At 40.3% G+C, this 25,606-nt stretch overlaps 1 protein-coding gene across 2 annotated transcripts in view; it reads right to left on the bottom strand.

Annotated features, from left to right (window-relative positions):
• Positions 1–25,606, bottom strand: part of ATF6 (activating transcription factor 6) — a 90,555-nt gene that overhangs the window by 1,716 nt on the left and 63,233 nt on the right. The gene's annotated exons all lie outside the window — the stretch shown is intronic.

Below are 25,606 nucleotides of genomic sequence, written 5' to 3'. Positions count from 1 at the left end.
AAAAATAACAACCAAGCCAGAGATGGCTAACCAGTCTGTGAAAGTAATCTGGCCTCTTAGAACAACAGGGCTGCAAAACTTTATTCAAGGCACTTCTTAACATCTGCCACATTTCGTCACCTCATACAGAACTGTTCTGACCCCCCACGTCCTACACCAAAGCACATTGAGACAAAGATACTGCAAGGATTTATTAGCACACAGATAGGACCTTGGCAGCAATCCAGGACAGACCAACCTTGGCAGCAATCCAGCCTGCCAAGCTAGCCACGAGAGTTCTCCAACTCTAGTGAATATGTTGACTCCTGCAAAGGGCGTGTGCACAATCATTCCTTTTATAGTCTTGAGAGGAGCCTAATTACAAGCGAAGTTATCATATACAAAGTCTTAAACAATTTGCAATCGGAAGGCTCACATTCCCCCAAATGAGCTTGGCCTTGAGAGAGCCGCCCCCCTTTTTTATCCTCCACCTAGAGCCGAGGTGGCGCAGTGGTTAGGGTGCAGTACTGCAGGCCACTTCAGCGGACTGTTATCTGCAGTTCAGCGGTTCTAATCTCACCGGCTCAAGATTGACTCAGCCTTCCATCCTTCCGAGGTGGGTGAAATGAGGACCCGGATTGTTGGGGGCAATATGCTGACTCTGTAAACCGCTTAGAGAGGGCTGAAAGCCCTATGAAGCGGTATATAAGTCTAACTTCTATTGCTATTGCTAATCACAAGGAATATGAAAAGATAAATAAGAGGGATTTTTTGGGGATACACTGTCAGTCTCTGGATCTCTGGGCTAATGGAGGCCAGATGAGTATTCCCTTTTTTCTTACAGACAAAGACAGTTTTCTTTAACTTCAGCATTTAAGTTGGTTTATTTATGAAATAGGTTTTTACTAGTTGGGTGCCATTTAGTCTTTGATACATTTTTAATTTGCTGTGAATTAAATGTATCTTTTCCGATGCATGCTTAACTACTGTTAGCCATTTTAAACACCATTTCTAGCAAAAAAAAAAAAGGGCAAAATTGCAATAGGAACTATTTCAACTCCCACCCTCTTTCTTAGTTTGGAAGCTATAATTAAAACCACCTCATTTAATTAAGGTACAAGATTGTGTAGGATTCTCCTGAATAGTCTTATTCTTCACTAAGACTAATGAAGCTTTTCTGAAGCTTTTCTCATAACTTATGCAATCAACCTCTCATCTTTCCTCCTAACATTTTTGCATACATGCCAGCTGGCCTTCAAACTTGCACCATCCCAGTATCTCTTAGTAGGTGGCCAACTTCCTACATTCACGAGAGCTTCACTCCAAAGAATTCTGCAGCCCGAACTGCCCCTGGCTATTTTTGTTCTTGCTATTTGTTTTCTGAATGAGCTTAATGTCTGTAGTGAAACAGTACTCTAGAAAAGGTTGGTTCTCTTTAGTGAAAATTTAGTAGTGCCATGAGCAAGGATGTAGTAAAACAGAAAATATACTAAGGGAAGGAAATGCCACCCTGATCATGCCTAGCTTGAAACTTTACTATACCCCCATTCCTGCTATAAGCACGTATCTAAAGAATTCTGGAAATTGAAATGCATAAAGTTGCTAAGGTTGAAAAACACAGATTCAAAGAATTTGTATCCTAAGGCATACGTGGAAGACTGCGACTTGGAATGTAAGAAGACCAAACAGTAAAAAGTATAAATTATTAAATAAGATGAAAGATAGAAGCATAGGGAGAGGTACAATAAATGGTGTTACTCTTGAGTTTTATTTAACCTGTGGATACCAAAGTGCCTGTCTAAAACACGTTTTTAAACGAAAAATTAAAAGGAAGCTCATATAATATCAATTCCCAAAATCCATTTCATTTCCAAGAATCCCACAGGGCTTATGATAGATTTTTAGAATGAAGAAAAAAAAAAGATGGTTTCAGGGCAGGATTTATTTGTAAATATATTACGTATAAAGCAAACTAAGACTTTGATCATGAGCCTTTTGGTTAGGTTGGAGTTAAGTTGGAGTTTTGTGAAAAGCCCCCCCCCTCCGCCTGCCCCCACACCTGCCATAGCAAAGGTTCTTTTGAGTAACCACAGCTTTAATTTGGTTGACCAATTTTTTTAAAAAAAACGTTGACGCTTCCTGAAACATTTATTATTTACTTAACATTGTCCAATCTGGAATCCTTCCAATGGATCAGGACTGCAACTCTCAGGGTTCCCAGACAGGATTTATTGATCATTCTGGTTAAAAATCCTGAGGATTAGCAAGAGTTCCAGATTGGAGGAGGGTAATTTAATAGCATTAGCGCTTTCTTTCCTCTTATTTATTTAGTTAACTTTGAAACTAGCTGGAGTGAAACTTCACTCTTTCTGCAGGATATTTGTGTAGAATTACCCGGCTGCATATGACAGCTGTTTAATTACATGATGTTCGGTAAAAAGATGGCCAAGAGCACACATTTTTAAAAATATTTTAGTGCTGTGCTGTGTGTTACTTATGCTGTAGCTGTTTTACAGAATTACACAAGGTAATTAAGGAAATTTTTTCCCTCCTTCTTCTATCTAGTTCAGTGTTTCTCAACCTTGGCAACTTGAAGATGTCTGGACTTCAACTCCCAGAATTCCCCAGCCAGCATTCGCTGGCTGGGGAATTCTGGGAGTTGAAGTCCCGGACATCTTCAAGTTGCCAAGGTTGAGAAACACTGATCTAGATGTCCTGATTTATAAATATGCCAGTAGTTGTTTATGCATCCTGAATGTGCAAATATAGTGCAGATACCTCCCAGTTGGCGGTATGTTGGCAGCAATATATTGATTTTCAAGGCAGTCTCTAGAGATCTGAGCCTGCAACAGAAGAGCATGACCGTGCTTGAGATAAAACTGGGACTTGGCTACACTTGTGGAATAGTGGACAAAATGACCAATTACTCTCTTAATTGTTAGCGGGGAACACTATATCAAGTCTGCAATCTAATGTTTGCCTTTCTATTTTCCTAAAAAACATTGATGTGGATTAACAAATTAACCAAGTTTGCGATTCTTGTCTGGAGTCAACATTCACAAACTCATCGAGTGACAACCACTATAAAGGAAATGTATAGGGAAGAGCATGAATGAATGAACAAAATGAAAAACATAGTTTCATAGTTTTAGTCTTGTCTTTTTGTGACTGTTTGGTCAAGTCCCTGCAGTCATGGCAACATGTTTTGAAGTGATTTGCTAGAGGCAATCAAAGTGCTTGACAGGATTATTTATGAGTGGTCTACTGATCCCATGCATCTCCTTGGTTTACGGAGGAGATCTGAGAAATGAAGCAGATAAAGAGATGCCAGGAGCAATACTGGTGGAAAACAAGAAGCAAATATGAATTAGAATTTAGGTACAAGCCTACTCAGTATTAAATGTGGCAAAGTATAATACTTCTCTGTCCTTATTGCACCTGTGAAATGCCGGTCAGCTACTACATTTAAAATGTCCATGATCCTTTTGGGGAAGAAGAGGCTAAAAGAACTAGCCAGTGTAAGTTGTGATCCCCTAGCCATCTGGGTTCATATGTGGTCATAGGAAAGTGTTCTGTCCCCCCTTCTTCGCTCGTTCAAAGACAACAGGCAGACAGACTTAAAAGGAAAGAACTTTATCAGCCTCGGCTCACGCTGGCTGCGAGCCCAAAAATAAACATAAATAAAGTCTCTGGCAAGAAGATAACAGAACGCAAAAACAAAGATCTCTTACAAAGCAAATCACTTCTCCAAGTGTCTCTTTGAATCTGGGTTACAGAAAGCAAATCACTTATCCAAGTGTCTCTCACAAACAAACCACAACCGATGAACGATGAACGTTGACTTCTGCAACAGGGAGTGGCACCATCAGTCCTTTTATCTCCAGAAGACCACACTAAGGAGCCCCAGCTGCATTTTTAATCTTGCATCCCGACTCAACTCACAGCAAACTTCTGCTGAGTCACAACAGGAAAGAAACCACATTGGTTGCTCTAAGGAATATCCTATGACACAATTTGGATGGAAGAGGCACATCCATCCTCATCACCTTAGATGTTTCAGTGACACTTCTGCATAAGTGTGGAATCACTAATAACACCATAATCAACTCTTCATCATGGGCACACAAACACACATAAATAACAAACACGAAATGAAGGAATGAAGTAAGATGTTGCTGCAATTTAGAAGGTCCCAAATCAGAATATTAAAGGTATATCCTGATAATTAAAACATAATTTTAAAAACTACTCAAAAGTCATTAGCTTATGTTTTTATTGCTATCAACTTTTCACTTTCTTATTCAAGCGAGGGCAGCTTCTATATCTTACATATTATGTAGACAAATTCAAGCATCCAAGGTATGGTTTCTAAGGGGAAAATTAACTTGACAAAAGAAATGAAATCAGAAATATATAAACATTTTCAATGTGTATAAATAATGTATATTAGCTGCAGTATAACAAAGAATTTAGAAAATATTCACACATATATTTAGAAGTTTTTCTTCTGTCTACCTGTTTTGTGCATGTTTTATATCATTAAATAACAAAATATTGGAGACATAGAAACATAGCACATAGATTCAAAAATATATCTACAACTATTTTTCTAACTATGAAATAAAGCATTCTTTTTTATGGTAAATTTCCCCTCGATGATATCTGAGCATTAACTGTAGAACCCTGGTAATAGCAATAGCAATAGCAGTTAGACTTATATACCGCTTCCTAGGGCTTTCAGCCCTCTCTAAGCGGTTTACAGAGTCAGCATATCGCCCCCACAGTCTGGGTCCTCATTTCACCCACCTCGGAAGGATGGAAGGCTGAGTCAACCTTGAGCCGGTGAGATTAGAACCGCTGAATTTCAGATAACAGTCAGCTGAAGTGGCCTGTGTACTGCACCCTAACCACTGCGCCACCTCGGCTCACACAAACACACACACACACACACTTTTTCTTCCTTTAAAAAGTAACTAATTAAAACATGAATTAAAAGAAAGTTTTATCTTTCTTGTTTACTCAAGGACAGATAAGCCAGAAGATGAATGGAAATGCTTATGCAACTAAAAACTATAGGAGTGAAATCTAAAACACAGCTTTTAGTTTTCCCTCAAAGACTACCCAGGAATGGGGGAACTCCAAAGCAACTCAAGAGGGTTTACCCTAGATTATTTGCACGTGAGGGGCACAGCTGTAACTCATCCCATAGCTCACTTCTTGCAAATGCTGTGACTCAGACTAAACTAAGCTGTTCCATCTCTGTCTGGGCAATATTTCCATCGAAAGAGTTGCTAAGCGTTACCAAATATGTCTATAAACACCAATTAGTATTACAGCAAAAAGCTACTAAAAATACCCTCCACTCCAAGCACATGCCATCAGATTTTGAGCGATCTTCTTTTGGTACTATATTTATTGAACTTAAAGAAAAAGCATCTTTATGAATCGAGGGGCTTCATTTCAATGCAAGAACCTGCTTTAAAGCCATTTTGGATCAATACTTTAACTCATTTTATAACACATCGTTCCTTTTAATTAGGTAAATTTTTCATAACTGTTGTGGAGTACTCTGAGTAAAACTCTGCAATAACACCTTACTTCACCCTAAATCTACAGATATTAGGTGCAAAACAAAGAATCCCAATTATTGTGAGGATTTCCTTGAAGGCATTTGAGAACTACAAGTAGAATACATTTGGATTTCAACTTCAATTATTTCCATTTTGTTTTCAGGTTCAATTTAAACCGCTTAAGTAAGTTTATTGTAACCACATATCGTAACATATACATTCAAGCCACTCATTTTGACCTACAAGCCCAAATATTTAGCGCCAGAATATGTAAATATATTTAAAGTTTATCTTCAACATTGGAGAAGCAACCTTTATATTTTTGCAAAGTGGAAAGATCTGGTGAGGGAGTTCATAATACAGGTCATTTTCAGCAGCTCGATTTAGCCACGGAAATTAGAATGGTTCATATTTAATGTTTTAGAGGATTAAAAGATTGTTTTGTTCTGTCTAAATTGCTCTCAACTTTATTGCAACTTTTTTCCCCCACAGATGGCTTGATTTATTGTAAATGTTCGTTACACATTTATTTCACACTGCTTTGGAAATCAGGTAATTGGAAAGTACAAATAGGTTACATAGATGATGTTCAAATTCTCCTTACTGCAGATCTTTTTTAATAACTCATAATACCTGGGACTAGATACCAGTTGAGTATATCAAAGAAGCTTGAGATGTAAAAGAAAAAAACAGCTTTGGTCAAGACATCTATACAAATAGAGGAGGGGACCTTTCAGAACAGATGCTACAACAGTTACAGTCTCCTTGTTGTGAAAAGAAACCAATGTATAATCAAGAAAGAAATTTGAAATATGTAACTGTTAAGAATAAAGATGGGAGAACTTCAAAGAGATTAACTTATTTTTAAAACTAAGAACAATCCTGATTCATTTGCGATGCCCAGTTGGATTCCCACGCTCTGGAAATTGGAATGTGATGGGACAAGAGGAGAAAGCTCAGTTCCCAGAAAATGCTAGACTTGAGGTTCAAGTCAAGCCAACAAAAGGGATATTAAGGGAATAAAATCTTGACCAAAAATCCCATTATCCCAGCAAATTAAACAAACTTGTTACTCATGGGATTAAAAAACAACAGCAGCAACCACAAGCAATGCCATCAAGACAAAACAGAGAGATGATCTCAGTAAGTGAAACTGTAATGGCTTTTGTTGCCTTTCAAAATGCTTTTAACCAGCGGTCTCCAATATTTCCAGAACAGCCATGTGCTTTTGGTTCAAGGATATACTTGGTGATTCATTTTTCAAATTTCTATCATTTATTTAGTAAAATGTCAGCACGGCAGCTGAAATGAAAGTCAATGTTTCAAAATTCAGTTCACTTCTTCCTTATGATCTCTGCTCAATGCAACTGATGAAACATGTAATAGGAAACATTGCCAAAACCGCGGTCCACTAAAGCGCGCCCGATTAAAGCGCATCGCTGACGTCATCAGCAGCGCGACGACAATAACACGGAGAAAAAAGGGCGCTTTAAAAAGCGCTTTTAAAGCAAGCCGATTCACGTTAAGGTAAGGGTTAGGTTTAGGTTTAGGTTAAGGGTTAGGGTTAGGTTTAGGGTTAGGGTTAGGTTAAGCATTAGGGTTAGGTTTAGGGTTAGGTTAAGGGTTAGCGTTAGGTTTAGCGTTAGGTTAAGGGTTAGGTTTAGGGTTAGGTTTCGGGGGGTTAGGTTTAGGTTTATGCGTTAATTTTAGCTTTACCGCTCACAGCGTGCTTTTTTCGTCGCGCTGTGATACGTCAGATACGCGGTTTCGTCGAGCGCGCTTTAGTCTACCGCGGTTTTGTGGTGGAACCATTTTTATGTGTTGTAGCTGTTGCAAGCTGCTCAGAATATCTTTGTATAAAGAGATATATCTCTTTCTTTATCTCTTTGTATTTATTTAATCAAAGAAATAAATAATTCAAACAAAAATGTTTTATAGAATCATGTGAGTTAACAAATATGCATAAAGGACATGTAAACTTTAAACCTTATAATAATGTGTAAATAAGAGTGCAATTTTACCAATATGCCAAATTAGAAGTATATTTGTGGGAAAGAATATGAGACCTTGAAGCTAATTTAGGCATTCTCTAGCTACATTAAGCCTTAACCGCCTTTGCTATCTTACTCAATATCCTAGCAAAGATGAAACAACTACAAAGTGTAGGAATTCTTTGAATCCTTTATTTGAGTACCTTTCTAATATTCCTTGAATCTTTTCAGTATTTTTCAGAGTATAAGACGCACCTTTTTTCCTCAAAAAAGAGACTGAAAATCTGGGTGCGTCTTATACATCGAATACAGCATTTTTTGCCTCCCGAAGCCCCGCCCCTTCACCAAAATGGCCGTGCATACCCTTATGGAGGCTTTCAGAGAGCTGCTGGGGTCTGGAGAGAGCAGAAATGAGCAAAAAGCGGGCCTTTTTTGCCCCCCCCAGCAGCAATCTATAAGTCTCCAAAAGGCTATGGATGCAATTTCTTTGACAAAAATGGGGTCATTTTTGCAAAAAACGGACTGGTTTTTGCTCATTTTTGAGCCTCCACCCTCCCAGGAGCACTCTGCAAGCCCCCCCCCCCAGGCTATTCATGCCTTTTTTAAAAACGGGACCATTTTCACGAAAAACGGGCCGTTTTTGGGAGGTTTGCAGAGTGCAAAAACTTTCCCCCCTCTTTTGGAAAGCTCTTTAACTGATTGATGAGAATTACATTGATCAAGTGCTGTGCCAGCAGAAACAAAGTCTTAGGTGCTGTAGATTGTCAACGATTTCCTTCTCCAGCACATGGATAAATATGCCTGGAAACATCTACCTACCTACCTACTCTCTCTCTCTCTCTCCCTACCTACCTACTGTATTTCTCCCTCCCTCTCTCTATCCCTCTACCTACCTACCTACCTACTATCTCTCTCCCTACCTATCTACTGTATTTCTCTTTCTCTTTCTATTTCTCTCTCTATCCCTCTACCTACTTACATACTCTTTCTCTCTCCCTACCTACCTATTGTATTTCTCTATCTCTCTATCTCTATTTTTCTCTCACTCTATCCATTTATCTACCTACCTACCTACCTACCTACCTACCTACCTACCTACCTACCTACCTACCTAACTACTCTCTCCCTCTCCCTACATACCTACTGTATTTCTCTCTCTTTCTCTCCCTCTCTATCCATGTATCGACCTACCATTTTTTAAAAATTTGTCTCTTCAAAACCTTGGTGCGTCTTATACTCCGAAAAATACGGTTCTTTCACTAGCTATTTTTACAACCTGTCCTCCTTCTGCTTGCAAATTTTTGACACAATGCTGATACAGTATATTAGCAATCAATGATTTAAAGTTGGGCCCTGATTATTTGTATTTTTCGGGAAACTCACAGACAGGTGTGACTTTGAATTTATTTTCTCTTTTACAGTCTTACCAGGACAACTCCTTATGTCCCCATAAAATCCTTTCTGCCAATTTAGACATTTCAGGAGCTATGCATCTCCTTACTTATAAGGTCCCTAAGATATCCTCTGCCAGCTTTCATATCTGAAGGATTTGGGTTTTTTGGACAAAGGCACTGAGGTTGTCAAGATTATTTATTACATTCCTGCACCCATGGGTAATCACAAATGGGCAAGAGATGAACAGCAGTTTACTGAATTATTATCAATATAATTTTTGGGGTCCTCCTAAACTCACACCTCCTGCTCAAAGAGCATGTGGCAGCTGTGTTAGGGAAAGGAGTGTGTCTTTACAAAGATTCATCTTGTGGCCCTTTCCTGGACCAGGAGGCCTTGCTCCCTTCTCTTGGATTACTGCAACAGGCTCTATACAGCGCTACCATTGAAGACCACCCAAAATATGGTGTTATGTCCAGTGTTGGGTGCACACAATGCATGATGTGTGAGTGGGACTGGCTCCCAATTTTTTTTCTACGTGCAATTCAAAATGTTGGTTATCATCTTTAAAGCTCTACATGGAACAGAACAGGTAGGCATGCTGTCATGTAAGGGAGCTTGTTTGTTTATTTATTTATTTATTTATTTATTATTATTATTATTATTATTATTATTATTATTTATTGTTTATTTATTGTTTATTTATTGTTTATTATTTATTTGTTTGTTTGTTTGTTTGTTTGTCTTGGATGCCGCCCACTCCTGGAGGACTCCGGGTGGCTCACAAAAGACAAGGGAAAGGGGGGAACGAGACAAAGACAACATATTGAAAACAAAACCAACATTCACAATTTCCGTGGAGGTAGATGCTTCTCAGCTCCCCCCAGCCTGCTGGAACAGCCAGGACTTGGTGGCTTTGCGGAAGGCCGGGAGGGTAGTAAGGGTCCGGATCTCAACAGGGAGCTCGTTCCAGAGGGCTTAAAGGGAGCTAGGAAGCACGCCTTTTCTGTTACAGCCAGGCTTCTGAGATACTGAAGATTTCTACCTTTTTGACCTTAAAAAATACTTAAAACTTGGCATTTCTAACAAATGCTGGGATAGAATGAGTGGCGTGGAACAAACATATGGGCTGCATGGGAAATGGGCAACCACATAAAACTTTTTTTTTTGTGTTTTTTTTTAAATAAAATTTTATTTTAAACACATCAACACATCAACAAAAACAAACACATGACTTAAGACAACATAGGAACAAGAAGTTCCGTCATATATCATCCAGCAGTTCCGTATTGGTTTCTTTGCAGTTAGTGTTTTCCCTTCTATACTTTTCTATCTTACATTCATGGTCTCCTTATTCGTTATCCATTTTTATGTACAATTCTATATTTAGTTATACTTAGCTATTTATAACCAAATATTCTTTACCTATAATGTGCTATATATTCTTACTATCATTTATTCTCTTACATACAATTCTAGGTATACATTCACATGGTTATTCGTTTTCTTTGCCAATCTTATACTATTGTTATTCCATTTAAAAGATTATAGGGTTCAGTTTGGATTGTATTGTTTACCATCCCTAGCGCCTGTTATGACACCATCTTATTTTCTCTTACTTTTCTTTTCTCTCTCCCTTCCTTCTCTACTTCCTTCCTTCCTCCTCTCCTTCCCCTTTTTTCTTCCCTTACCTCTCCCCTACTCTTACCCTCTCTCTTCCCCTTCCTACCCTCTCTCCTTCTCTTTTCCTTCCTTCCTCCCTCCTCTCCTTCTCTTTCTCTCCCTTCCACTCACCTCTCCTTATCACTTTCTTCTTCCCTTCCCTCTCCTCCACTCTTTCTCTTCCTTTCCTACTATCTCTCCTTCTCACATAAAACTTTTAAATAAATAAATTTCAGAATACAGCTCTGTGTGTGTGTGTGCGTGTGATCGCATTGATATATACTGTGAATATAATAAGCACTTGTGTATATATTTGCCAGAGTCACTTATGTACTGTTTCCAATAACTGATAATAACTCATACTGCATTAAAATTTTATATTACCCTTTCTGCTATAAATCAAAATGAACATTTCACTTTTGATTCCAATCATAGGGCTGCAAAAATAACACCAATGATTCATTTCGGAGACGAAATAATATCCAATATCCTCATACCACGTGTCCTTATCACTTCCTATGTAAACAATGATTTTTAAAAATAAGCCAAAGAACCACTCTTGTCAGCAGTATAATTATTACAGGTAGATCTTGGAACAAAGAAAAGTTCCAGCAAATAAAGTAACATTAAAAACCGCAACAAAACAATCAGTTGGTATTGTCGGTCACTAAACCAGTTTGGCAAAGAAACAGCCCATGGGCTAAGTCTGGCCCACCACCTGATTTTGTACAGTCCACAAGCTAAGAATGGGATTGTTGAGCCCAAATCCCAGCTGAGTAAGGGATGTGGCCAGGGGTGGGTTTCGACCGGTTCGCACCGATCCCTGCGATCCGGTTGGTCGCCGAACCTGGAAGTAAGTAACTTCCGGGAACGGCGACACCCCCCCCCCCGCGCCCGCGCGCGCCCGCACACCCGCGCCCGCTCCTTACCCGGTTTTTACGAATTCTGCGCTTTCCACGCATGCGCAGAACGCATACAGCGCCTGCGCGATCCTCCAGGAGCAGCTGGAGCATCGCGCAGATGCTAGTATGCATGCGTGCGCCGCATGTGTGCACGCGCGCGCCGCGTGCGTGCGCGAGGACGCTGCGTGCGTGCGCGAGGACACCGCCGGCCTCGTTCCAACCGATCCAGTTGGAACGGGGCGAGAAACCCACCCCTGGATGTGGCTAAGTGTACTGGGTGGTATTAGAAGCAGCCTTACTGCCAGGCCACTGTCAAGAATGTCTGCCATGCTTCTTGGCCTGCGGATCTGCAGCTGTGCTTGCAGAGGCGAAGAAGGGGCAGAAACGGACTCTTTTTCAGAAAAAAAGTTAATGCATAGAACAGCACCAAAGGATTTCACACATGTGTAACCTGTTTAATTTTGATTTTAACGTTATGTAATTTATTTACATTTTACAACTGTGTTGAAAATAGATTTCTATCCCCCCAAAAAATAGCTGTCCACAGTATATGAATTAGATACCCTAATCCTGCCCCTTTCCTGGTCTCCTTAAAATGGTACTTTTGTTCTGCAGCAGCACAAGAGGGAGAAAAGATGGATTGGCTGGAGAAATGTATTTTCACTTCCATTGTAAAAAAAAAATGTTAAAGATAGACTAAACCTCAAGGGATGACATTTGGAGCAGAGTTCTTCCAAACATTCAATGTAATATAGCAGGAGTGGAAAACTGAACAATCTAGGGCACAGAATTCCAAAGCAAAGCATGTAACAGTCTTTCCAGTTCCCAAATCTGTTCTTCCAGTTATAAAACAATCCTGCCTAAACACATGTTATATTACTTTACAAACAAATCCACTACTAGTACATAGATATATTAATTGCCCAGCTGACTAGCCTTGTGTTTTTGAACAGTAGCATCCTCGAAGCTGAAGAATTTGGAGAAACCAAGACATCAATAAATACGAACAACAAACTACATTATTCCTTCTACCCAATCCTGGAAGAACCAGGTACATTCACTTCTCTCCTAAAATGCCAGGAAGGATGACAATGCTCCGATGTCAGATCGCAAGGAGGTTGTGAGGATTTTTTTGGGCAACAAGGTGCTATGTTGTAATAGTAAGATGGTATTCTTAAAAATAGTATTATCTTAGTATTATCTTAAAAATAGTGTTATCTTGTTTTATTGTGGCTTTTTTCTGTATTGTAATTCTTCCTTCCCTTCCCTTTTGGATTCTGATCATTGTTTGAAATAGATTGATTCAAATACAGTATATGTTGTACAGAGGTGGGTTCCTACCAGTTCGCACCTATTCGGTAGAACCGGTTCGTCAAATCTACCGAACCGGTTAGAAGAGGTTCCACCAGTGGACCCGGAAAGCAGGCCACACTTACAGAAGAGGTTTCAAAAATTTTTGAAACCCACCACTGGTCCTTGGATATGATTATTCTACACTATCCTGCTCATAGTTATAAAACTCAGTGCCTCTGTGAAAGGTAAGGATGACTACTGCGTTTGTGGTGCAATCAGAACATTGCGTGTGTTGAAGTTGTTTTAACGCAAACCAAAGATGCCTTTTAAAAAACAAGTTTACATCATATTCTTATGCATGCCAGTGCTGTGTGTGAGGTAATTTAAGGTGGTTCTGACAAGTGTCATCGGCATCTTCATATCCGGTCACATGGGCAGCAAGCCACTCCCATCCAGTCACATGGGTGGCAAGCCACTCCCACAAAGGAGGCCACACCCACAGAGTAGTAGTAGTGGTAGTAGTAGTAGGTTCGAACAATTTTTGAAACCCACTACTGATGTTGTAGCTACCGAAAAAGAATCAAACAAAAGAAATTGGATATAAGCCTGAATTAAAAAAAAGACGATGGTCCCTAAAAAAACAGGTGCACAAATACGTTAAATTGGTTATGCTAATGAAAAACCTAATATGTGGCTACCAGGCATTCTCACGCCTATAACTATGAGCTTCAAACTAAATGTTTTACCAACATCTTGTCAGAAAGGTAGATAGTTAATCTGAATGACAGGAAATCACAATAAAAAGTCAAAGAACATATCCTATCAAGAAAATTGTTTATAAACCTCCTCCGTTTCAATTTCGTTCTCAAACTAGTTTTCATTCCCTTTTTTGGCAAGAAACTGGCAGTTCATATATAGCTATATACAGAACCTGCAGCAAATGTTTATGTGAAGTTCTTAGGTGGGCCAACTGCATGACTCTGGAAACCTAGCTGGACAGGAAGATTAATTTACGGTTCAGCATTTCCACCGTAGGATACCGAAGTGTTTGGATTAATGCTATTACAATGTCTTGCATGGGAGAAAGGAAAAAGAGACCCTGCCCGATTCCAAAACAGAGGCTCATTACCAGTTCTTCCAATATATGTTACAGACACATCAGGCTACTTCGGTTAGCCCTAAAACTGCTTTTCTGCTGCTTTAATACATAAGGCAGCAAGTTAGAAAAACAAGACAAGATGAAAATTCCCTGCAGAATTTGCTTTTATTATTTCATTTCTCTGCTGTTTCCTGTCCAAGTGACTAAACACTTATGAATTTTCAGATGTAGTAATCTTTATACACACAAAAAAAATACTCTTAATCATTTTTGGTCTGTTTTACAAGTTGCCCTCTTACTCATAGAGGTGAAAATATTGCTTGGTTCGCATGTGTAATAGACTGAAATTTGGGCGCATTTTTAAAGGGATGGTTAGTGCTGAAATCCAGCATTCTTCATCCAAAGGCACCTTCCCCTCTCCATTTCCTGATTTTTCAACCCTCCTTTCCCAGAGCTTTCTTCAGCTTCCAAAAGCCCAGCTGCACTCTCCTCCACAGCATCTTCCAATCTGCCCAAGGCCAGCTTTCTCAAATCTGTCTTTCAGTCTCCAGGCCCAGTTGACCAACAGCCAACAGTGGATGGCAAAACACCAGAGCTTTCAATATTCTGAAAAATGGCTTGGAGGGGAAGTTGATATACCAAGTGAAACAACACTCAATTCGTATTCACAAGACGCTGGGAACAAACACTTAAACCATGGGGCATCAACCTGGTCCCCACCGCCCACTAGTGGGCGTTTTGGGATTCCAGGTGGGCGGTAGGGACTTCGTAGGTTAAAACCTCCTTTTGAGCGAGTGGGCAGGCGCGAGGGCACACATCAATAAACCAACGTGCGCGTGCACGCAAACAAGCAAACACGTGGGAAGAGGAAGGGGAGGAGTGGAAACTGATAGCAGGGACAGGTAAAGAAGAAGGTAAAAAGGTAAACAAGAAGAAGGCAGGAAAAGAAATGTTGTTTTGATAGTGACACTTAATAAAAATTGGCACCTAATACAGCATTGTTTTTGGTGTTTGTAATAAAAGGGAAAGGAGGAGGGGAAAAAGCACTGTGTGGAGTGCAGATCAAAACGTAAGAGTAAAAGTAGTTGTTAAATTGTGAAACAAATTTAGGACCCAGGTCTGAAAAAAAGAAATATGCTCATGTTCCGCACTTGCGCAAAAACTGGTGGGCGGTAAGGAAATTTTTCCATCAAGAAAGATCCATTAGTGGGCGATAGGTAGAAAAAGGGTGACTACCACTGACTTAAATAATCACCAGGAAAATGTTACAAATGCTCCAGGAAGGAAAGGAATGCACGTATACACTGCTGCACTTCATCCTAGTACCAGTTTTTAAAGGGTTAGCATTGTGGATAGTCCTCGACTCACAACCGTTTGTTTATTTGTGACCATTTTAAGTTACAGCAGAACTGAAAAAGGGAGTGGGGGAGAAGTATCCAATTTCTTCTGAGTCTTTTGAAGACTGCAAGAGTCTTTCTTTCCGTTTTTATTCCAAGCTTGGAGAATGTTTGTATGGTTGTAACAATTGAATACAGGCAAGCTTTGTCACCTAGAAGCTTGCCATGATTTTTTTCTAGTAAGGTTGGCACCAATCATCAACCTACCCATCAGAGGTGGCTTCCTACCAGTTCGCACCTATTCGGTAGAACCGGTTCGTCAAATCTACTGAACCGGTTAGAAGAGGTTCCACCAATGGACCCGGAAAGCAGGCCACACCTACAGAAGAGCTTCCAAACTTTTTTGAAAACCACCACTGGTCCTTGGATATGATTATTCTACACTATCATGCTCCTATTTATAAAACTCAGTGCCTCTGTGAAAGGTAAGGATGACTACTGCGTTTGTGGTGCAATCAGAACATTGCGTGTGTTGAAGTTGTTTTAACGCAAACCAAAGATACCTTTTCAAAAACAAGTATACATCATATTCTTATGCATGCCAGTGCTGTGTGTGAGGTAATTTAAGGTGGTTCTGACAAGTGTCATCAGCATCTTCATATCCAGTCACATGGGCGGCAAGCCACTCCCACCCGGTCACATAGGCAGCAAGCCACTCCCACAAAAGAGGCCACACCCACAGAGTAGGTTCAAACAATTTTTGAAACCCACCACTGCTACCCATGCAATCACCTCCAACCAGCACTTTACCTCCCAATGACCCTCATTGGATGTGACCTCCCCATCACAAGACCCAACACAAGACTCTCACCTGACATGACACATCACAAGACCCTCACTTGATGCAACCTATACCTGACCCATCACAACACCCTCACCTGACATGACCTCCCCATCACAAGACCTACTGACCACATAAAGGCCTTATAAACAAAACAATGTCTTGAGAGAACCCCTAAACTCCGCTGGTAGCTTGGCAAAGAAACGTTTGAAAACCAACCCACAAGCTCAGAGAATGAACCTCCACCTTCATCCTACATCAGTGGTGGGTTTCAAAAATTGTTCGAACCTACTCTGTGGGTGTGGCCTCCTTTGTGGGAGTGTCTTGCTGCCCATGTGACCAGATGGGAGTGTCTTGCTGCCCATGTGACCAGATATGAAGATACCGACAACACTTGTCAGAACCACTTTAAATTACCTCACACACAGCACTGGCATGCATAAGAATATGGTGTTAACTTGTTTTTTAAAAGGCATCTTTGATTTGCGTTAAAACAACTTCAACACATGCAATGTTCTGATTGCACCACAAACGCAGTAGTCATCCTTACCTTTCACAGAGGCACTGAGTTTTATAAATATGAGCATGATAGTGTAGAATAATCATATCCAAGGACCAGTGGTAGGTTTCAAAAAATTGTGGAACCTCCTCTGTAGGTGTGGCCTGCTTTCCGGGTCCACTGGTGGAACCTCTTCTAACCGGTTCGGTAGATTTGATGAACCGGTTCTACCGAATAGGTGCGAACTGGTAGGAACCCACCTCTGTCCTACATCCAAGCTACATATATTAACCACCAATGCAAGGCTATGTTTGTTAGATACAGGGTCAAAGTGGCGCCAATTCTAGGCAGTTCACTCCAGTAGTAATAGGACTGCTGCTAGTTAGGATAAACATAAAAATGTTACCAATGAGCTCCTAAAATTCCTGGAGTAAAATTGATAGAATTTGAGATTTAGAAAAGAATAAAAAAAATGACCTATTTTGAAAGTTCTTGGAAATCAAGCATAAGGGTCCATTCTCAGATTGATAAGGTTGGGTTAACAGACACCTGCAGGCTTATCTTTAAAAATAGCAATAACAATAGCAGTTAGACTTATATACTGCTTCATAGGGCTTTCAGCCCTCTCTAAGCGGTTTACAGAGTCAGCATATTGCCCCCAACAACAATCTGGGTCCTCATTTTACCCACCTCAGAAGGATGGAAGGCTGAGTCAACCCTGAACCGGTGAGATTTGAACAGCTGAACTGCAGAACTGCAGTCAGCTGAAGTAGCCTGCAGTGCTGCATTTAACCACTGCGCCACCTCGGCTCTGATGGGGAAAAAAATCCCATCTCCTCACCAATTCTCACTAAAGCTGTTGGAAAGAAATAAAAAAAAAAGGTTTTGCCTAATGTCTTAGAAAATAAATTGATTTTTATAGACAATAATTCAGCTGCTGACATTCTTAAAAGTCTATTCATTTCACTTTAATAAATCCTATAAAGACAACTCCGTGACATTTGTGCCTGGCAAAAAGGATTACTTTTAATTCGACTAAACTGTTCAAGAGCCTGACAGCAAGTGAGATTCTAGGAAACTGAACCTTGGCAAGCATTGTCCTAGATTTTTGCCAAAAAAAAAATAGAATAGATGATGAAACTGTTTTTGAATATTTATAAAAAAATTACCATTAAGTACTATTACTATTAAATTTTATATTTATAAAAATTACTACTTTTACCATGAATAAATCATTTTGAGCCAACCCTATCTCAAACATAAAAATACTGTTCAAATGCTCTCAATACAATATACTTTTATTTCATCATGGATCAGGTCTTCTATGATATGGTGGACTGAAAGCAGACAGGAATCAATTGATAGGTCTCTAAATGGTTTGCCATATATGTCTAAGATATGCCTTGTAGTTTTTTAAAATGAGAATGTCGTACTTTTTATTGTTTCTCATTCTGATTGCTTTCCTTTATAAAACAAGTCTTTGTTTAATCTGCTAAAGTATGCAAAAGGAATTGTTATTCCCTGGTAATTCATACATATCTTTGAGGATATGGCTCATGGGATATCACAGATTATGCCTTTAGACTCAACCATTTTCTGTCTGGCGCTAGTTGGTAGACCTCAATGTTTTAGCAAGAACCAAAAATAGAATCCACGAGGGTGAATTCTGCCACAAATTTTTGCAATATCTTTGTTGACATATAATAACTTGTGGGCAAGACTTATTCCTCTAAGATGGATCCGCAGTTGATTAAATATAACCATTAAGAAAACCTAAAAGATAACAGGGGTTATACTGGATATCTGCATTTATTCCTCTAGGCATTTTGTTAATTCCTTAACTAGAACAACCCTCTCCCTCCCTCTCCGTCTGTCTGTCTGTCTGTCTGTCTGTCTAATAACTTTTTTTCCTATTTTTTTAAATTTTATTACATAAACAACACATACACACAACAATAAAAAAAACAAAAATAAAAAAGGAAAAAAAAGAACACACAAACAAAAAAAGAGAAAAAACCCCATCATCACATACAGCATGTTGTTTGGTAACAGGTATTTTAACATTTATCATTCTTGTACATTTATTATTTCATTTAATAGGTTATAATATACAGTTTGGGTTGCTTTGTTTACCATCCCTTCCTCCTGTTATAACACCACCTTATTTTCCCTTTCTTTTCTCCCTCCCTCCCTTCTCTACTTTCTTCCTTCCTCCTCTCCTTTCCCTTCCTTCTTCCTGTACCTTTCTCCTACTCCTGCTCTTCCTCTTCCCCTTCCTACCCTCTTTCCTCCTCTTTCTCTCCTTTCCATCCTCCTCTCCTTACCTCTTTCTTTCCACCCTCTCTCCCTTCTCTACTTTCTTCCTTCCTCCTCTCCTTCCCCTTCCTTCTTCCCTTACCTCTCCTTTGCTCCTGCTCTTCCTCTTTCCCTTCCTACCCTCTCTCCTTCCTCTTTTCTCCCTTCCATCCTCCTTTCCTTTCCCTTTCCTTTCTCCCTCCCTCCCTTCTCTACTTTCCTCCTTCCTCTTCTCCTTCCCCTTCCTTCTTCCCATACCTTTCTCCTACTCCTGCTCTTCCTCTTCCCCTTTCTACCCTCTCTCCTCCTCTTTCTCTCCTTTCCATCCTCCTCTCCTTACCTCTTTCTTCTTTCCCCCGTCATCCTTTCATTCTCTCCTCCTCTCTCCCTTTCTTTTTCTATTGTTATATCTATTTTAAATCTCAGTTTATGTTTCCTTGGGATAGTATTTCCGTCAACCCAGACATAGTTTAATATCATTTCTTATTCCCTTACCTGTGTTAATCTATCCTAACTATATTTCCCCCCGCACACATACTTTGTATCTCTCTGTTATATATATACTTATATATTTAATGCACACAACAATAAAAAACACACACAGAGAAAAAAAAACCCCTTTTTTCCTCTTAAGCATTTGTGGTTATACAACAGCTCGGAGTCAGTAATACACATACAAAGTTTTGACAGCAGAAGCAATGCAGGTATATTTCAGGTATTTTAACCTGGTCATAACTTGAGAAAGGTATGAAATAATGAAGGCCTAAGAATTAGATATAGTTAGCCAAGAGAGAATGGGATTAAGCTAAGACAGTGCAAATATCATTAAAATTCTAAAAATTTGTTATGAAGAAAATGATTCGTTTCCTATTACACCAGAGGAAAAAAGCTAAAATGAAAGGATGTAAATTAGAACAAAACCAAAACAAGATGTTGTCTAAATGTTAAGAGAAAGGTATATCTCCCACAATTGTGAAAGAACTATTACGATAGAAGAGATTGCCTTGGGGGCTCTTCTAGATATTTAGAGTAGAGACTAAGTCATTAGCTGGCATGGATACAGTATTGCAGACAGTGACGTGCGGTGAGGATTATGGCTGGTGAGGCACTGACACAGTGATGGGTTTCAAATTTTTTTAGACTTGTGGACTTCAACTCCCAGAATTCCACAGCCAGGCATGCTCAGTTCCGATTTAAAGCGACAGCATTTGTTTTTCTCCTTTGCGAAAAAGTTTTCCTTCATTCTTTTTCTTCTCCCTCCCCCTCCTTCCTCCCTCTCTCTCTCCCTCCCTCCTCTCTCAAACAGACACATGCACACAGAGAAGTTGGATCCCTCTCTCACTCACTCACTCTCAAACAAACACAAACAGAGAAGTTGGATTGGATATATTTTCCAATGGCTTGAAAGCAGCTCCTCTGCCATACCCCCCCCCTTCCCCTGCTGCCTTCCGATCGGAGCCTTTGATTGCAGGTGGAGCCATGTTGCCTTTTCAAACTTGTAATCAGTGAAGCTGGGCTTATATACTTTTATCCGTGTGTGTGTGTGTGTGTGTGTGTGTGTGTGTGTGTTTGAAAAGGCAATGTGGCTCTGCATGCAATCAAACTTTTTGAATTCCTCCCCCTCCCTCCGACCTACACATGTACCTTTTCCAGCTGTTTCAGAGAGGATTTCAACTCTGCTCTTGCCTGCCATCATGAAAAGGAAAAAAAAATGTAAAAGGAAAAAGGCAGGAGCTGAGGTCAGGCTGAGCTAGTTGCTGCCAGAGCCTCTAAAAAGCCTCTAAAAAAACACCCTCTACAGGAGGCAGGAGAACGACGTGCCTCATCTACGTCAGGAATTTTTCGGCTTTTAACCCTTGCTTAGCTCTGCTCGAGTGATCATAAAGTCAGACTAGATGAGGCACCTCGTTCTCCTGCTGCCTCCTGTAGAGGGCACTTTTTAGAGGCTTTTTAAAACAGTTAAGCACTAAGCAGAGTCATCCATGGTGACTCTGGCAGCAACTAGCTCAGCCTGACCTCAGCTCTTGCCTTTTTCCTTTTACATATTTTTTTCTTTTCATGATGACAGTGGTGAGGCTCTGCCTCCCCTGACTGCACGTCCCTGATTGCAGCATTGCACTGCATCATACCACCTGGCCATTTTGGGACTAGTCTAGCTCTTATCCAGAACATTCCCTTCCCAGAATAGTAGATTTGCATATGTCTGTTAGAAATCTTAGGGCCATGAATTAAGATTTGGATGGCATGGCTATTTATGGTATGGCAAATTTAAAATAAATGTTGATTTTAATAACTATTTTGTTAAGACGTGCCATCCTAACAGTTTGGAATAAATATAAATTAAGGGTTTTCTTGGTGAAGAAATCTCTTTAGGTGCCTCCCCCACCCCGGAAGCTTTTTTTTAGAAAAGTAATGGTGGTGAAGCCAGACTGATGGACTTATGGTCAAATACCCATTTTCCCAAAAATAAGCCCTAGCATGTTTTTTACGCATGCACCTAATATAAGCCTTACACCTAAAATAAGCCCTACTTAAGTGCCTGTGCAATTGGCCAACTGCCCATTCTATCTGGTTGCCTGTGGTGCTGCCGACATGAAATGAGGTAATGGAGGGTGGAGCTGCTCCATGCGCCCCACACCAGCTAATCCCTGAAGCCAGGCCATCCCATCCATGCTCTGACAACTGCCTTGTGGCAGCAGCACCATCAACCATGTGCAGCAGGAGTCCACATGGCCACCAGCCATTTCTTCTGCTTGCTCATGGCCACAATGGAGCAGGAAGTCGAGCAATGCACTGGTGCCACAGGCACAAGGCGAAGTAGGGGGTGGAGCTGCCCTACATGCCCCGCACCAGCTTACCTCAGCGCCCCCGCAGACAGGCCATCCACACCCTGACAACTGCCTCGTGGTCGCATCACCAGCATGTCACTCAGCCTCCTGCTTGGTTGTGGCAACGAGCAAGCAGAAGAAATGGGCTGGCGGCCATGTGGGGTCATGCTGGAGGTTGGAGCCATTGCAAGGCAGGTGTCAGGGCGTGGGGGCCTGGCTGCAGGGGCCCTGAGGTAAGCCAGTATGGGGCACGTGGGGCAGCTCTATTCCCCTGCCTTGCGGCAGCACACTGACATACCACGTGGCCTCATGCCCCGCCACGCACACTGACATACCACGTGGCCTCATGCCCCGCCACGCACACTGACATACCACGTGGCCTCATGCCCTGCCGCGAGCAAGCAGAAGTGGGCCTCCCATAGATTAAAAAAAACTCCCCCCCAATAAGCCCTAGTGCTTATTTTAAGCCCAAAACAAAATAAGACTGGGTCTTATTTTCAGGGAAACACAGTAATATATTTTAATTTTGGTGATCCTATCCTTAAGCCTAAGGAGGAGTTAGAATCAGAAGGACATGCCTGCCATTGGTTTACATACTTACAATTGAAAGAAAGGTTTAAATCAAACAAAAATAATTATGGATTTGGTTTTGTGAAAATTGAATCGGAAATCCTACTGCGTGGTAGTGATGAACATATTATTGTTAAGGTCTATAAATTGTTATTGAATTTGGGAAATGAATATATAAAGCATTGCATGTTGGGCAAGGAGATTGAAATTGAGATTGAGATTTGTTTTATTTATATGCCGCCCTATTCCCTACAGGGACTCAGGGCGGCAAACAACTCAAACGGGAAAGGGAACACACAAATACAAGACAAGCATTTAAGATAGCCAACAACCACACCTGTCAAGAGGGGAAGGGAGCTCATCAACCCCAGGCCTGCTGACACAGCCAGGTTTTAACGGCTTTTCGGAAGGCCTGGAGAGAGGTGAGGGTCCGAATCTCTGCGGGGAGTTCGTTCCAAAGGGCCGGAGCTGCCACAGAGAAGGCCCTCCCCCGGGTCGTAGCCAGATGGCATTGGCTGGTAGACGGAACCTGGAGGAGGCCAACCCTGTGCGATCTAATGGGTCTTTGGGAGGTAATTGGCAGTAGGCGGTCTCTCAAGTACAAGGAACTTTGGATATAATATAATGCTTGAACAATGGGAGAATATGTGGATGAAAGATTTAAAATTTACACTACTGTACATTATAATTTAAAAGAAACTTCTATAAGATGATGTATCATTGGTATTTAACACCAGGTAAGTTATAAAGAATGTATGAAGGTTTTTCAAATGAATGTTGGAAATGCAAAAGTAAAGAAGGGGCCTTTTATCACTTATAGTGGACATGTGACAAAGCAAAGAAATATTGGAGTAGAATTCACATTTTAATGCAGAAGATTTTTCTAAGTAAATATAAAGATAAAACCAGAAATGTAAAGTAGTCTTGCTGCTGTCAACATATATAGCATCAAAGTTCCATTAAAACCAAAAGAAAAGTTTCTGGTTTTAATGGAACTTTGATGCTATGTATGTTGACGGCAGCAAGATTACTTTATGCGCAAAAATGAAAAGGCACTTTGATTCCCACAATGGACTGGAAAAGCTGATGGAGGTAGCAGAGACGGCTAAATTGGACTGCTTTGAGTAAAGAAAAAAAATACACATTTACTTTTGTTTCTACTTGGAAACCTTTTCTGGACTTTATGCTTGAGGTGGAAAAAATGATTTGATTTTTGGATTTACCGATTGGATGGGTTTGTTGTTACAGAAATAGCTAGTGTATACTATTATGTAAAAGTAAAAAGTTGAGGTCTGATGTTATCATCTTATTCTACTGCACTAAAGGGAGTCAGAAGTCAATGCCTTTTCTCCCCCCCCCCTTCTTATTTTTCCTACACTTTCCCCTTATTTTTCCTACTGTTGTCTTTTGTCTTTTTGTATTATAAACTAATAAAAATATATATAAAAATCCTTTTCCAGTACAGTTTAGTTATCTGGCTTATTTTACAATCCAATATTCTTATTCTTATTTAGTCATGATTTGTTCATTGGAAGTAAGGTGCCTTGGTCACCTTACCTGTACAATGGGATCACTGAGCCGTAGTGTGGTTGAAAATAAATGTTGCTCATATAAAATGTCAATACATTTTATATGAGCAACAGAAATAACTTTTTAAAGTTATTTATTTTTTATAAGAATTTGCCTGTAGATAAGGTGTGTGTGTGTGTGTGTGTGTGTGTGTGTGTGTGTGTTATGTACATGTGTATAAAATCAAAGTTAGTTATTTAGGTTGCAGTTTGATAAAAGAAAAGCTATTTCTATATGTACACAGATTTCTAAGAGCTTAGAATAGCAATAGCAATAGCAATTAGACTTATATACCACTTCATAGGGCTTTCAGCCCACTCTAAGCGGTTTACAGAGTCAGCATATCGCCCCCAACAACAATCTGGGTCCTCATTTTACCCATCTCGGAAGGATGGAAGGCTGAGTCAACCCTGAGCCGGTGAGATTTGAACTGCTGAACTGCAGCTAACAGTCAGCTGAAGTGGCCTGCAGTACTGCACTCTACCCACTGCGCCACCTCGGTTCTTCTAGAAGGGCTATTATAAGCAGCCCTCAATTTATAACCATTCATTTGGCGACCATGCGAAGTTACAACAGCACTGAAAAAAATATTTATGACCGATCCTTGCACTTATGATTATCATACTGTCCCCATAATTGTATATTTACAAATCAGGTGCTTGGCAATTAGCAGGTTTTACAATGGTTCTGCGGTCAAATGATAGCCATTTGCAACCTTCTGGCAAGCAAAGCCTATGTGAGGAGCCTATCGCATGTGTGCTAGTCGTTCCTGACTCTAGGGGGTGGTGCTCATCTCCATTTCAAAGCCAAAGAGCCAGCACTGTCCGAAGACGTCTCCATGGTCATGTGGCCGGCATGGTTAAATGCCGAAGGTGCAACGAAAGCTGTTACCCACCCACCAAAGGTGGTCCCTATTTTTCTACTTGCATTGTTTACATGCTTTCGAACTGCTAGGTTGGCAGAAACTGGGAGAAGTAATGGGAGTTCACTCCGTTACGCGGCGCTAGGGATTCAAACCACCGAACTGCCGACGTCTCTGATTGACAAGCTCAGCGTCTTAGCCACTGAGCCACCGCGTACCTTGACTACCACAACCCCTTAACGACCACTTAATTTGCTTCATGACCATGGTGATTTGCTTAATATCCCTCCACCCAAAAGGGGTACAACTGTACAATTGGGCACAACTCACTTAATGACTGCATAGCTTACCAATGGAACTTCCAGTCCCAATTGTGGTTGTAAATTGAAGACTACCTGTATTTCATCTTGAATAGTTTAAAAGCTGCAGGTTTCAGTTTGATTCTGTTTCCCAAAAAATGTTAAACTGCAGATGTTAGTTTCTTCACCATAAGCAAGGTTTTGAAATCATAAAACCTTTTACAGACCAAGAAATGATGACAACAGATGTTTAAGTTACTCTGGGAAATGCAGCAGACAGGAAGATTAATTGCACATGGGAAACTCATATCAAAATAATGTGCATTAATGGCAACTTTGTCTGTGAAGGTGTCAGAACAATTGACTCATTTTATAAGACAGTTTTAAAGAGATTAAATGTTATTTAAGATAAAAGTACTGTAAACCTAACTGATATTTATAAAATTATTTATTTAGAAGTTGCATTTCATTTTCTTTTATTCTTGCTTGTCAAGTATGTTATCTGAATCAGTGCAACTGCTCCAAATATAGGTTAAAATATGAACCCTCTCCAAATCAAACATGATGCTCTCTATGAATACTTTTCCAGATATTGAGATTTGGGGGCAAGAATCCTTA

Source organism: Thamnophis elegans, chromosome 11 (genome assembly GCF_009769535.1).
Source record: "Thamnophis elegans isolate rThaEle1 chromosome 11, rThaEle1.pri, whole genome shotgun sequence".
In the NCBI taxonomy this organism is placed as follows: Eukaryota; Metazoa; Chordata; class Lepidosauria; order Squamata; family Colubridae; genus Thamnophis; species Thamnophis elegans.
The sequence above is the reverse complement of the archived record's forward strand: the minus strand, read 5'-3'. Positions and strand labels throughout refer to the sequence as shown.